The 12,241-nt window shown below is 44.2% G+C and overlaps 1 long non-coding RNA gene across 1 annotated transcript in view; it reads left to right on the top strand.

The window, feature by feature from the left end:
- LOC125304138 overlaps positions 1–9,789 on the top strand; it is a 25,095-nt gene extending 15,306 nt beyond the window's left edge. Inside the window, exons 3-4 of the long non-coding RNA XR_007195198.1 lie at positions 8,932–9,034; positions 9,539–9,789. This is a non-coding gene — a long non-coding RNA (uncharacterized LOC125304138). The remainder of the gene's footprint in view (positions 1–8,931; positions 9,035–9,538) is intronic.
- The last annotated feature ends 2,452 nt before the right edge of the window (positions 9,790–12,241 follow it).

The raw sequence follows: 12,241 nt of genomic DNA, 5'->3' as shown, positions 1-12,241 counted from the left end.
TGGCAGAAATCTTAATCTCTCAGGTCTGTGAACAACTCTGCGTTTAGTCTGCTTCCTCTAAGAGCACAGCTGGCGAGTCCTCTGGCTTTATGTATGTTACAAATCGTACTCTCTCAGAGGAGAGGCGCTGTTGACAACCCTTGAGTTTTTCCTTCACAAAGAACCCTAAAGGTTCTAGTTAATAGACTCCATTAAAGGGCCCTTAAGGTAACTTGTCTGTGTGTGTGAGTCTGTATTCTCACACAGAGCGATGCCCACTTTTAGCAATTCAAGCTCTGAAAAACTCACATCCACATGTTGACAAAATGCTCTAAAGCATGTAACATCTCACACACACACTTTGCTCTGATCTACAGCAATCGAGAATCTCCGTATTATCCTGACTGGTTTGTTCGCCACGTTGTACAATGTCAGCTGCATGTAAGAACAGCATGAGTTTTATGTTCTGCACAACAAGATGGCGGGAGACATGAGGGCTTAGAGGAGGCCTTGTGACTGACTGACCCCGTTGTGTAAACTCCGAGGCTGTCATCCCCATCACCCTGTGTGATAATGGAAATGACATTCAAAAGCACTCGCCATTTGCCATGTATGCATCAGTAAATTGTGCTAAGTTGCTCTATAGTTAGTCCATCCACTCAACGACAAAGAGGGGCAGTAACCATGGGAATCGGTGTGAAACTGTGTCTCCAGTGGTAGTCAGAAGCGGCAGAATTGAATTGAGCAGAATTGAGGAGAAACGAAGGAGAATGGAGCTTTAATCAGCATGTGCCATAACCACCTCTCGCCTTTCTGAAGTTTAACACACACATCAGTGTGCTCAAGTCTGGGTAAATATGATGTGCAGCTCACAGGAACAGAGTGAGAGAGTAAATCGGGAGTGTGTGTCTACATGGACGTCATCTGAACGGTGAGACACAATCTGTGTGAGGGGCAGGAGCCTGTTGCTCTTCTTAAACGAGTGCGGAAAAATACTTTGAACAAAAATAACTTTAATAGTTTGTACTTTTAAACTTTTAAAGATATAAATTTGTTGACGTATCCTTAACAGTAAAGCCCATGTGAGCTGAACCCACAGGAGATGTAGTGAAGTGTGTGGCCTAATGATGTGGGGTGTGTGTGTGTGTGTGTGATACCAGGCAGTGTGTGGTTCACATGGACTGTCTGACAGCCCTGCGAGTTCTGTGTGACAGTGGATGACTGACGTCTCTGGTTGTCATGGTTGCCAGCATCTCTGTGCAGGTGTGCCACCAGTGTTATAGGATTTTCAAGAGAATGAAGCTTTAAGATGCTTCAACTGCCTTTGCCCAGCCTGTCTGATCTTGGTCTTCTCCATATTGTTCCTGTCTATATGTCTTTGTGTTTGCTGTTGGGGGTTGGATTCTGTTTCGTAAAAGGCCGGAGACAGTGGCCACAGTAACTAAGTGTGAAGCTATAAAAACAAATTGCCTTGACTTGAATTTATTTTAAAGAGAGCTCTAGATTGTCTCTCAGTTCCTTCTTTGAGTTCTGACATTGCTGCTATCTTTCCTCAGACATCAGTGAGAGTTGTCAGTTAGTCCTTCGGAGCTTTCAGGTGCACTGGAGACTCATATTCTTGTAGGCCTCATTGGCTTGTACTTGTCACTGATTCATTATCTTCCTTGAACCTTCATTATCTTCCTTGATCCCACTCCATGGTGAGCCCTAAAGGCTCTGGTATGGTCCTGCGTCACATTTGCGCGTGTCCAAGACGTGCGTCATTTTTGTCGTGGACGTGAAGCATCCTCCAATTTATGCTGTCCTGAATGCGCGTTAAATCGTTAATGTTAGCGACTGCGCACCACGGATTAACTGTGATCCTCTGCCCCACCAACTGGGGGCGGTACGCCGAGCCTGAAAGTAGGACACAACCACCAAAGAAGCCTGAAACGCCTGAAGAAAAGAAGAACGTGGGATGTGCCAGCACTGAACAAAGGAAGAGCTGATGAAGGAAAAGGCCCCACGAGTACTTTCGCCTGTCTGCTGGGAAGTTTGATAAGCTGGCCCATAGCATTGCTCCATTTATCATCCACCAGAACACACACAGCACACCTGTTGGTATAGCTGAGAGACTAGTTTAGCCTACTTGCTTATTAAGCTACTTAAGCCTATGGTACGCTTGGTGTCGGAAGGGCAGCAATATTGGTGCGATACAAAGTAGACCTAAAGACATTTTTATAAACACAGCAGTGTCATGGTAAGAAAGAGTTGTGCGTACAGTTGTCCTCAATTAAATTTGTATTGAGTCTTCACCCCTGCCTCATACCAAAAAGTATTAACCAAAAACCTGTAATTATGACGTGTCAATAAAAGTTTTGATGTATTTGTGTTCATAATGTATAATGTCTCACCGTGATAATGGGTGTATTTAGAGCCAGAGGTAGCCTAGTCGGTCTTTCGAGATTTGAGTTCAGCATTGTTCAGGTGATAATGATTGCCCCTGGGAGAGGTAGGCTACATTCCCTTTATTATTATAATCACTATTGATAACGCATTATATACGGAACAGGCGAGAATGCATCTCGATCAGCAAGTGTTACTGGGTTTCGCCTGAGCGTTGTAGCGTTGCGTTATACCTTTATATGGCTCTGGGTTTCGCGATTTGATTTCAGCATTGTTCAGTAATAGGTGCTAGGCTACGCTCATTTTTAAAAGATGCATTTAATCCAAAGTCATGTCAGCTCTCTATGCAGGGAGTAGGGCTGTCACTTTTTATTCAAACATGACGTGAAATATCCGTAGTCGAACTATAAATAAACTATTCGGTTTTTAGTGCTGTGTAGCGCATTTCTACAGTCGATGATTCGTTTTATTTTATTGTTTGCCATCTCATTCAGTGCTCTATGATCCAAGGCTCATGACCAAATCAAGCCAATATAATAGCCAGTAGCCACAATGAGCCCATGCAGCCACCCTGTTTCGACAATGAAAGATAACGCACAGAACGGCCAGCCTGAGCGGACAATTACGTCCCCAACTCATCTAAAATGTGGTGTCTTGAAATACTTTGGGTTCTACACCATAGATGGGAAAGTAACCGTTAAATATAATGTTAAAGAATGTATCTGTGGATTGTGGCTTTACATCGGTCGAAGTTGACTCCATGTCGTGGTGTCTCACGTAACTCAAAGCCAGGCAAGCTGAGGACAGGCAGTCTGCTCCATCATCGTTATGGTAACCAAACAAGTCTTCTTCTGTCTAGGTTTGTTTCTAGGTTTAAGTGTTGTTCTTCTATGTGGTCCACCTACTGGAGGGGAGTGTTTACAGCAGTTCCGTTTCACACATCGCATGATCTGACGTCCTTTGACGGCGGTCTTAAATTTCGGTTAGCCCTCAAAGGCGACGCATGCCTTAAAAATGACACAATTCTCGTCACACGCTCACCAGTGCCGTGTGCACGGGACGCAGACGCTGGAGCGTACCATAGGCTTAAGCCTTCTCTCTCTCTCTCTCTCTCTCTCTCAGTCCTTGTCAGAGAGGAAGCAGCAGTACTAGGAGATGCCCATGGGGCATGTAGCGAAACACTGCATGTTAAGGAAGACATAGACGAAGAAGAACAAACAACCTGCAATGCTATGACAGCAGTCAGAGCCCCGAGTTAGTCTGTCTGTCTGTCTGTCTGTCTGTGAGTGAGTGGGGAATAGGAGAGGCTGTTTTCATAGGTTGTCATTTGAGATCATAGAGCTTGCCTTAATCTTGCTTCCTCCTGAAGCTGTGCATTGGACTCCAGAGTTGACCCAAAGGTTAAGCTGACTGTCAAGCTTGGCACATTTTAGGATATAAAACATTTGCATTTATGATATTACTTGATTACCTTTCTAAGGGTTTTCAATCAAACAAAAGACTGAACTCTTAACAAATAGGGATGTGTCTGCACATACATGTTTGCATTTCATTGGCTACAGTCATATAAAAAGCCTTACACCATTCAACAATGCTTGTGTGTGTCTGTGAACACGTGATGAATCATAGAATGTTTTTCTCCTCATCATCTCCTACATTATTCCGGAACAGTATTCTGTGACACAATAAGGAGATTTCCATGCTCTGCCTCACACAAGGTGCAGAAGGTCCTTGAAATAACCAGTGAAGGGGAAAAAAACATCGCCATGGCGCCCACAGCATGATGGCCATGTGATCTTCCTGTCTGATTTACATGTTGCCTTTTCTATTAGAACCCCCCACACACACACACACACACACACACACACACACACACTGTGTGCCTCTTTAATTTTCAAGGGATGGTGGGAGGGGTCAGTGTGTGTGTGTCGCCAGCCCTCTGCAAGAACCAATCAGAGAACTCCGTTCATGTTCTTCCCAGCTGCCAGCTCACCGTCGTGGGCTGCGTCTGAGCCACTCAGCAATCAGTCGCCACGGGGACGGCGCAGCGAGTGCGCTCGGTGGGTCAGGGACAGCCCACTCCTATTGTTGGGCCTGTGCTAGCATTAATGTTAGCAGAGACGCTACGCTAGCCTTCGCTATCAGACTCACTCCTCCACCACCACCATCACCATCAGCACCATCACCACCTCGTGCTGCCACCCAGCCCAGTGCCCATACCGCCCTACACGAGGGTAGTGGTTTAATTAGCCGTCCGTGGAATTCGCCGTCTGAAAATAAACCGTGAAATGAAGGCTTCTGATTTTTCATAAAGAAGACGGAGGGTGTTACAGCTGGCTCAGCAGTGTTATAAACCTGACCTGTGTGTGTGTGTGTGTGTGTGTTCCCTCTTTCCTCTACTCCTGAGGAACAAAGCCTGGCCCTGCAATGGCTTCCTGTTAGCTAGCGAACACCAGAGCTATTCGAAGAGCACAACGCAATGAAGCCCAATCAGGCTGAGTGTGTGTGTGCTGTGTGTGTGTGGCTGAGGGTGTGTGTGCTGTGTGTGTGCTCACCGTATGGACCATGCGTGCATTCAGAGACATTTAATGAGCTGTAAATAGATGGCAAATAATCAGCATTCTTATTCAGTAGGGTGGAAGTCCGTAGCTGTTTTTCCTCTAAACTATGTACTGACGAACATACAATCATGTGGAATGCACCGTCAATATGATCCATTTGAAATGCACCATCCATACGTTACCATGGTGGCCAGCCATTGTCGGTGTCCCCTCACCCTTCCACCTGCTAAAGACTGAAAGAGGGTGGATAAGGAGGACGGAGAGATCAGGGTGGACACGAGAGTGACCCAGAGGTAGCCAGTGCAGTCTGTGAAGCAGGACACTGTGGTGAGGGAAAAGAGAACAAAAGAAAATAAAAAAGGAAGAGAAGGTGTGTGTGTGTGTGTGTGTGTGTGTGTGTGTGTGTGTGTGTGTGTGTGTGTGTGTGTGTGAGTGTGTGTGTGTGTGTGTGTGTGTGTGTGTGTGTGTGTGTGTGTGTGTGTGTGTGTGTGAGTGTGTGTGTGTGTGGTGTGTGTGTGTGCGTGCGTGTGTGTGTGTGGGGGGATCTCTCACGTAGGAAGGCCCGTGATTAGTGGCATTGTTGGAGCCCCATAGAGCCTTATTGGAGGTAGAGAATATGGCCTAACGAGCCGCCCCAGGCTGGGGAGGGGGTGGCATAGAGCCTGTGGTTAGTTAGGATGGCCTGAGGGCACCGCCGCCATAGAGCTGAGCAGAGGGATGACCCCACACACGGGTCCTTCACTTCACTTGTGTGTGTGTGTGTGTGTGTGTGTGTGTGCGGGAGAGGGGACCCTACAAGGAGACCCTTGTAGGTGGTGTAGTGTAGTATAGGTGTGTGTGTGTGTGTGTGTGTGTGTGTGTGTATGGGAGAGTGGTAGAGAATCCCCTTGTTGGTGGTGTCAGGGTCAAGTCAGGGTCTGCATTTCGCTGAATGTGTGTGTGTGTGTGTGTGTGTGTTTGTGTGTGTGTAGGTTGGTAGCAGTGATACAGGGTGTCGTGGATAAGTCAGGGACTGTAGTATGCTGGTATTTGTAAGGCGGGAGTGTGGTTACATAAACACATTTGTAATTGTTTTAAAAATTGCACCGTGTATGATTTTGTTACGTGTATTGTTTCCTATTAGTTAAATATTGGGAAGATGGATGTTGTTCTTATGATACTGCGTGTCTGAATTGGCACATCAAAGCTCATCGATGTGAATTTGGTGCAACAGGAAATCTGCTGTTTATCTTTCAAATATGTTGTATATATATACTATGTGATATGCAATGTTCAGTACAACGTGTCTGTTTATCAGAAATTCTGATAAATTACATGAAAATAAATCCCATTTGAGATGATGACAAATAAGACAGTGACCAAAGATGATTCACTCGTTTGGACATTAAGCGTCATCTGTGACCCCTGCATACATCACCGCAACTTTAATTCAAAATGTGATCTGCGGGAGGAAAAAAACACCCAAATAGGAAATAATGATATCACTGTCGCCGCCGGGAGCTCGCAAAGCTGACGGCCTTTGTAGGCTGCTGATGGTGGGAGAGGCGGTTTTGTGACGGAGGACAAGGAACGATGCATGTGGCAATAAGAGAATGGAGCAGAGTGAAGAGAGGGATGAAGAAAGCAAGCCAGTGAGAGAACACTGTGTGTGTGTGTGTGTGTGTGTGTGTGTGTGTGTGTGTGTGTGTCTGTGTCTGTGTGGTGTGTGTGTTGGGGGGCAGGGGGGTTACTCTGTGTCTGGGCTGTATAGGATATGCTGAATTAAGGCAGACAAAAGTATGCAAATATTGTTGGTCTATTCTTACTGGCTTTGTGTGAGACGTTGACAGGGTTTCAGAAGGGTGGAAAAGAGAGAGAAAAAAACGAATGAAAAAAGAAGTGAAGACAGAACGGAGGAGTGTGTTTGAATGTGTGTTTTTTTGGAGCCATCTGCATTGCTAACCTTGGGAAACTGTAGTGCGATTAGCATGAGAATAATTGATACATCAAATTGGCTCAAGAGAAAGAGCAGCCTCAAGCAGTAAAGCTGATGAGCACTGGTTAAGGCTGGGACTGGCACAATGGACTGTGTGTGTGTGTGTGTGTGTGTGTGTGTGTGTGTGTGTGTGTGTGTGTGTGTGGAGAAAGGGGGGATAAGACAGAAGCCCAGGCATTTATTTGTGAATAATACACACTTACAAATACAGTCAGTTCAAAAATGTTATGGAGAGATTGAGGAATATTCTTTTTTTTTAATTTACATTTGATTTTTTTCTGATCCTTCTTTTACCTTGTTTATATCTTGTTTCACGGACGTGCTATAGAAACATTTGAGCAATTTTGTCTTGCAAAGTGCATAAGGAATTGTAGTTTAAGGTAAACAACATAGATAAGAACATAAATCAAATCAAATAGCTGATTAATATCTTTCAAGTTATAGATGTTACATATATATATAATATAATATAATATAATATAATATAATATATATATATATATATATATATATATATATATATATATATATATATATATATATATATATTAATTTCAAATATTCATAGTTTATCTGAAATAGAAATAAATGTTGTCACAGTCAGTGCAGGTGGAGCAGTGCAGTGTCTTTAGAGTCAGTTGCCCTCACAGACAGTGTCACTCTTTTTGGAACATAGTGCGTCTTGAGGGTGTTCTGATCTAAACCGCCCGATTGGTCTGGTTTTGGGAAGAGCAGAGGAGAAGGGCCACCCTGAGAGTCACGCTGCTCCATTTAGCCCAAACGAGGCGACATCTTCACGGCGTGATTACGAAGCCTGATTACACCGCGTCTAAAGCTCCGTGTGTCTCCTTTCAAGTGATTATCTGTGCCGCATGCACAGGCCTGGCTGGCGGGGTGGCGGTGACGGTGGGTCAGTGGAGAGGTGAACCCCTATGCCATCGGGTTAGCGATCAGAATTAGCGTTACTTACATTATTAGTGCCAATTCATCTTTAAAGAGGCGAGGAGAGTGATGAGGTGTTTACAGACCCACTCAGTTATATGTGCGGCTTTCCGTCTTAATGCGTCTGAATATCTGAATAGTGGTATAGAGGTATAAGGCCAAGCTGCTGGGGAGGGACATGGAGTTCACAGAGAGTGAATAGGTGTGCATTTGACCAAAGAATTTGGCAGTATTTGTTGGCAGAGAACCCCAGTGCTCTCAATGCTATTGAAGGCTGTTCTTCTGTTTTTTTTTTTTTTTTTTAATGCCCACATAAGTCGCTAAATGCTAATGCTTGCAGTAGATCTATCTGTGTCTAATTACGTGTCGTGGCATGTGTTGGAATCAGAGTCGGCTTCCGAGTTTGAAGGTGCGTAAATGAGATTGGACTGAATGTGGAACGTGTGAAAGGAGAGCAACACCATCACTAAAAATAGAGAAAGAGATGAGAGAGATTAGAGAAATGAGAGAGATGGAGAGAGAGGGGGGAGATGAGAGAGATGGAGAGAGAGAGAGAGAGAGAGAGAGGGGGGAGATGAGAGAGATGGAGAGAGAGAGAGAGAGAGAGAGAGAGAGAGAGGGAGAGAGAGAGAGAGAGGAGTAAATAGGCCGAAATAATGAGGCTGGAAATATTCACTGGCTCCGTCAGTCATGTGGCCTTCAGGCCTGTGTTACAATTATGAGGCGTTCCACTTCGGTTTCCTAACCATGCTTACCACAGCATTTTTACTTCCTGGTTATGTAGTCACATGACATGACATGTGATGTGATTTCCACCTTGTACAGTCTAGATCCATCGTCTGTATATTCTGTGTATGTACTGTGTGTGTGTGTGTGTGTGTGTGTGTGTGTGTGTGTGTGTATGAGTGTATTCATTCTAGCTAGCTGTTTATTGGCCTAATTTGATATGCTATCAATGTGTGTGTTGGGGGGGTATATTCTGTGCATGGACATGTGTCTATATATTCCTTATGGGTGGGTATAATTTAAAATGAAGGCCATCACCACAGACGTGTCTAACAACGCTGACATCCTCTCTGTGTTTTCCAGGACAAGCGTGCCTGCAGGGGACCGACACTCCACAGAGGAGAGGGGAGAGGAGAGGAGAGGAGAGGAGAGAGGAGAGAGACGCCTTCTGGTGCCATTTACAGAGGTACGGAAAGAGCCTTCCTCAAAGTTAACCAGTGACTGGGGGGGGGGAGCAGCCGGTGCTCTAATTAAATCTTTACTATAAAGAACTCATAATTAGAGGAATAACTCTATATGTATATATTTTGATTACATACACACACACACACACACCTAAACATTTATCATACACAGACACAGAAATACTCAGTGTTTGCTGAATGCTGACTATGTGTACAGTACATTTTGAATTTGCAAGCTATTCTGCTCACACATTTCTGCAATTACTGATTCACTTGGGAAAAGCATTATAGTATTAATGAGGCTTTGTCATGGCAACATCATAAAGAAAGACTATTCAAACTAAGTATTGAAACAATCAAAATAAAGACTGTTTCAATATGTAATGTCTGACAAGCTGTGTACCTTAGTGTGCATGTGCAGGTTTTTTGTGGTGCTCAGAAAATATTTTTTTAGGTGGATTATTTCATTCTCTCTTTCTTTTTCTCTTTTTCTCATGTTCTCTCAGCACACTGATGGCTGCATGTGGAGAAAACATGGTCATGTGACCATAATCATCCCAGCTTGGCGTCTCTAACACACAAGGACGTTTAACGTGACGAACACCAGGCTTTATGTCAAGTCTTCAAAATGTCTTCAATGAAGTGACGGGATTCTTAAAAAAAAAAATGCTTTCTGGTTGTACAAATCTGTGAAGGCATTTTTTTTCCTCTGAAAAATCTGTTAAATCTGTGAATAAATATGATGACTACTCTCAAACAACACCTGTGTGTCTCATTTGTAGTATAGAGTCCATATACAAAGCCATCCATTTCAAGTGATTTTTAACAGCAGGTCTATTTTACCTGATTAATTAATGCAGTATAAAGTTAAATTAGAAGTGAGGTCCTGGCTGGGAAATATATGATGTGAAATACATAGACAGTGCCAGCTGACTCCACTAGTGGTTCTAGAATGATTTTTAGTAGATTCAAGATGGCTGCTGCCGGTAAAACCTGTCTTTTTACAGGGCAGAGTTTTGGTAAAAGTTATTCACTGACTACTAGTATCCAGTAAATGGAGAAGTCACCTATGTGAAATCATTCTTTTTCTTCATTCTTCATTCGTTTTGTGACCTTTGAAAAGAAGATATACACAACAGATGTATACGTTTCAGTCACAACCTGACTGAAAGCTCAAAAGAGCAGTAAACCAAAGTACACACACAAGCAATTACAGTATGTCACAATGAGGTTTGTAAACTTGTCAAGTAAACTCAGGTTATCACAATCTATAAGTAAAGGTGACCGATACATAGTCTAACTAACTATGAGCATCTTCTTGTACAAAGGGTTGTGTAGATGCCACATTACTGTTTCCATGTTTCATATTCCACTCAAGATGAACAAACCATAATACTATAGCTGCTTTCAGCCGGCTTTATAGGCCTACATGGATAATGTCAATCCACATGTATAAAACAGCCTGAACGCAGCAATTGATACAGCCAAAGCCAACTGTCTGAATCAGCTTGTATGAATAGATTTCAGTGTCAGGGCAGCTGCCCCACTATTAAGGCATATGTAGATCATCTGGCAGTGTATACTCTTAAAACAAATGTGTTATCCCTATCCCTGTGTTAAAAAAAACAACACAAGTTGTGTTGTTTTTAATGCAAGTTGTGTTATTTTCAACACATATTGTGTAACAAATAAAAAAAGGAAACAACAATTTGTGTTGTCCCTATCTGGACACAGAGATCCTGGGTTCGTCTACAGGTGAATTCCTCACTTTATAAAGACACAAGAAAGAGATGGATATCCTCAAGACCAAATTTCCCTCACAGGATCAAAAGAGTATATACTTATACTTGGATACTGGACGCTACTGGACACTGCTGGAGCATCTATGGGTGGGACAGAAGGAAGATGTGCCACAAGAGGTTTATATCTATCTATCTATCTATCTATCTATCTATCTATCTATCTATCCATCTATTTATCTATCCCTCCATGAGCCATCATTCCTCTCCTTTCCTCCTTTCTCCTCTCTCATTTTCTCTTCTCTCTTCTCTCCTTTCCTCTCTTCTCTCATTTCCTCTAATCTTTCTTCTCCTCTCTGTCTCCTCTCCTTCTCTCTTCTCCTCTCCTCTCCTCTCCTTTCCTTTCCTCTCTTCCTTCTTCTCCTCACGGGTCCCCTCCCTCTCCCATCTCTCTTTCCCCCTCTCTTCTTTTCTCATATTTCTCAACTTCTCTCATCATCTCTTCACGCCCTTCCTCTCTGGAATTACTTCCTCTCCTCTCCACTCCCTTTCTCTCTCCTCTCCCACTTATCACCTCTCTCTCTCTCTCTCTCTCTCTCTCTCTCTCTCTCTCCTCTCCCTCTACAGGAGTCTAGACTGCAGCTGCCTGTCGCCCCGCTGTTAAAAGACACCCTCCTCTTCCTGCTGGGGTCTCAGACAGAAAGACAAGAGAGAAGGCGGGAAGTGAGAGAGAGAGAGAGAGAGAGAGAAAGAGAGAGAGAGAGAGAGAGAGAGAGAGAGAGAGAGAGAGAGAGAGAGAGAGAGACAGAGACTCTGAATACCCGTCTAATGAGATATGAGGCACCCTGAAAACTATATTAAATTACCCTGCTTAGTAATTTAGCCACGAACCATGGGGGCGTGGATGGGGTAGGGCCCATTCACCGATGGGATGACGAGGTCGAGGGGTCCCCCAAGTTCACATGCTTCAGGGGCTTTGTTATGTTAACCGCTCAGCCTCCAATCAGCAGTCGGACACAAGGCCTTTAGAACCTTCAGTCAGCTGGTCTGGACCACAGAGCCAGAGCCTCAGGCCCAGATACGGCCCTGATATGGCCCTTATACAGCCCTGATACACCTCAGATACAGCCCTGATATGGTCCTGATAAAGCCCTGATACGCATCAGATACAGCCCTGATATGACCCTGATATGACCCTGATATGACCCTGATATGACCCTGATACGCTTGAGATATGGCCCTGATACAGTCCAGAGAAAAAAACAGATAAAGTGCAGATATAATACCTGCCGATTGTAAGGTCCAGCAGGAGTATGGGAGTATGACCCAGCTTGGCCTGATTCATTACGCATCCCATAACCTGCATGTCAGGTCATCATAGTTAGGGTTACCACCTCATTACCAGCACAGGGCTGGGAGGAGTGAGAGTGAGGGGCTGCGATCGCACAGTCCAGGCTGCTGTAGGGTGCA

This window comes from Alosa alosa, chromosome 12, assembly GCF_017589495.1.
Source record: "Alosa alosa isolate M-15738 ecotype Scorff River chromosome 12, AALO_Geno_1.1, whole genome shotgun sequence".
Lineage (NCBI taxonomy): Eukaryota > Metazoa > Chordata > Actinopteri > Clupeiformes > Clupeidae > Alosa > Alosa alosa.
The sequence above is the reverse complement of the archived record's forward strand: the minus strand, read 5'-3'. Positions and strand labels throughout refer to the sequence as shown.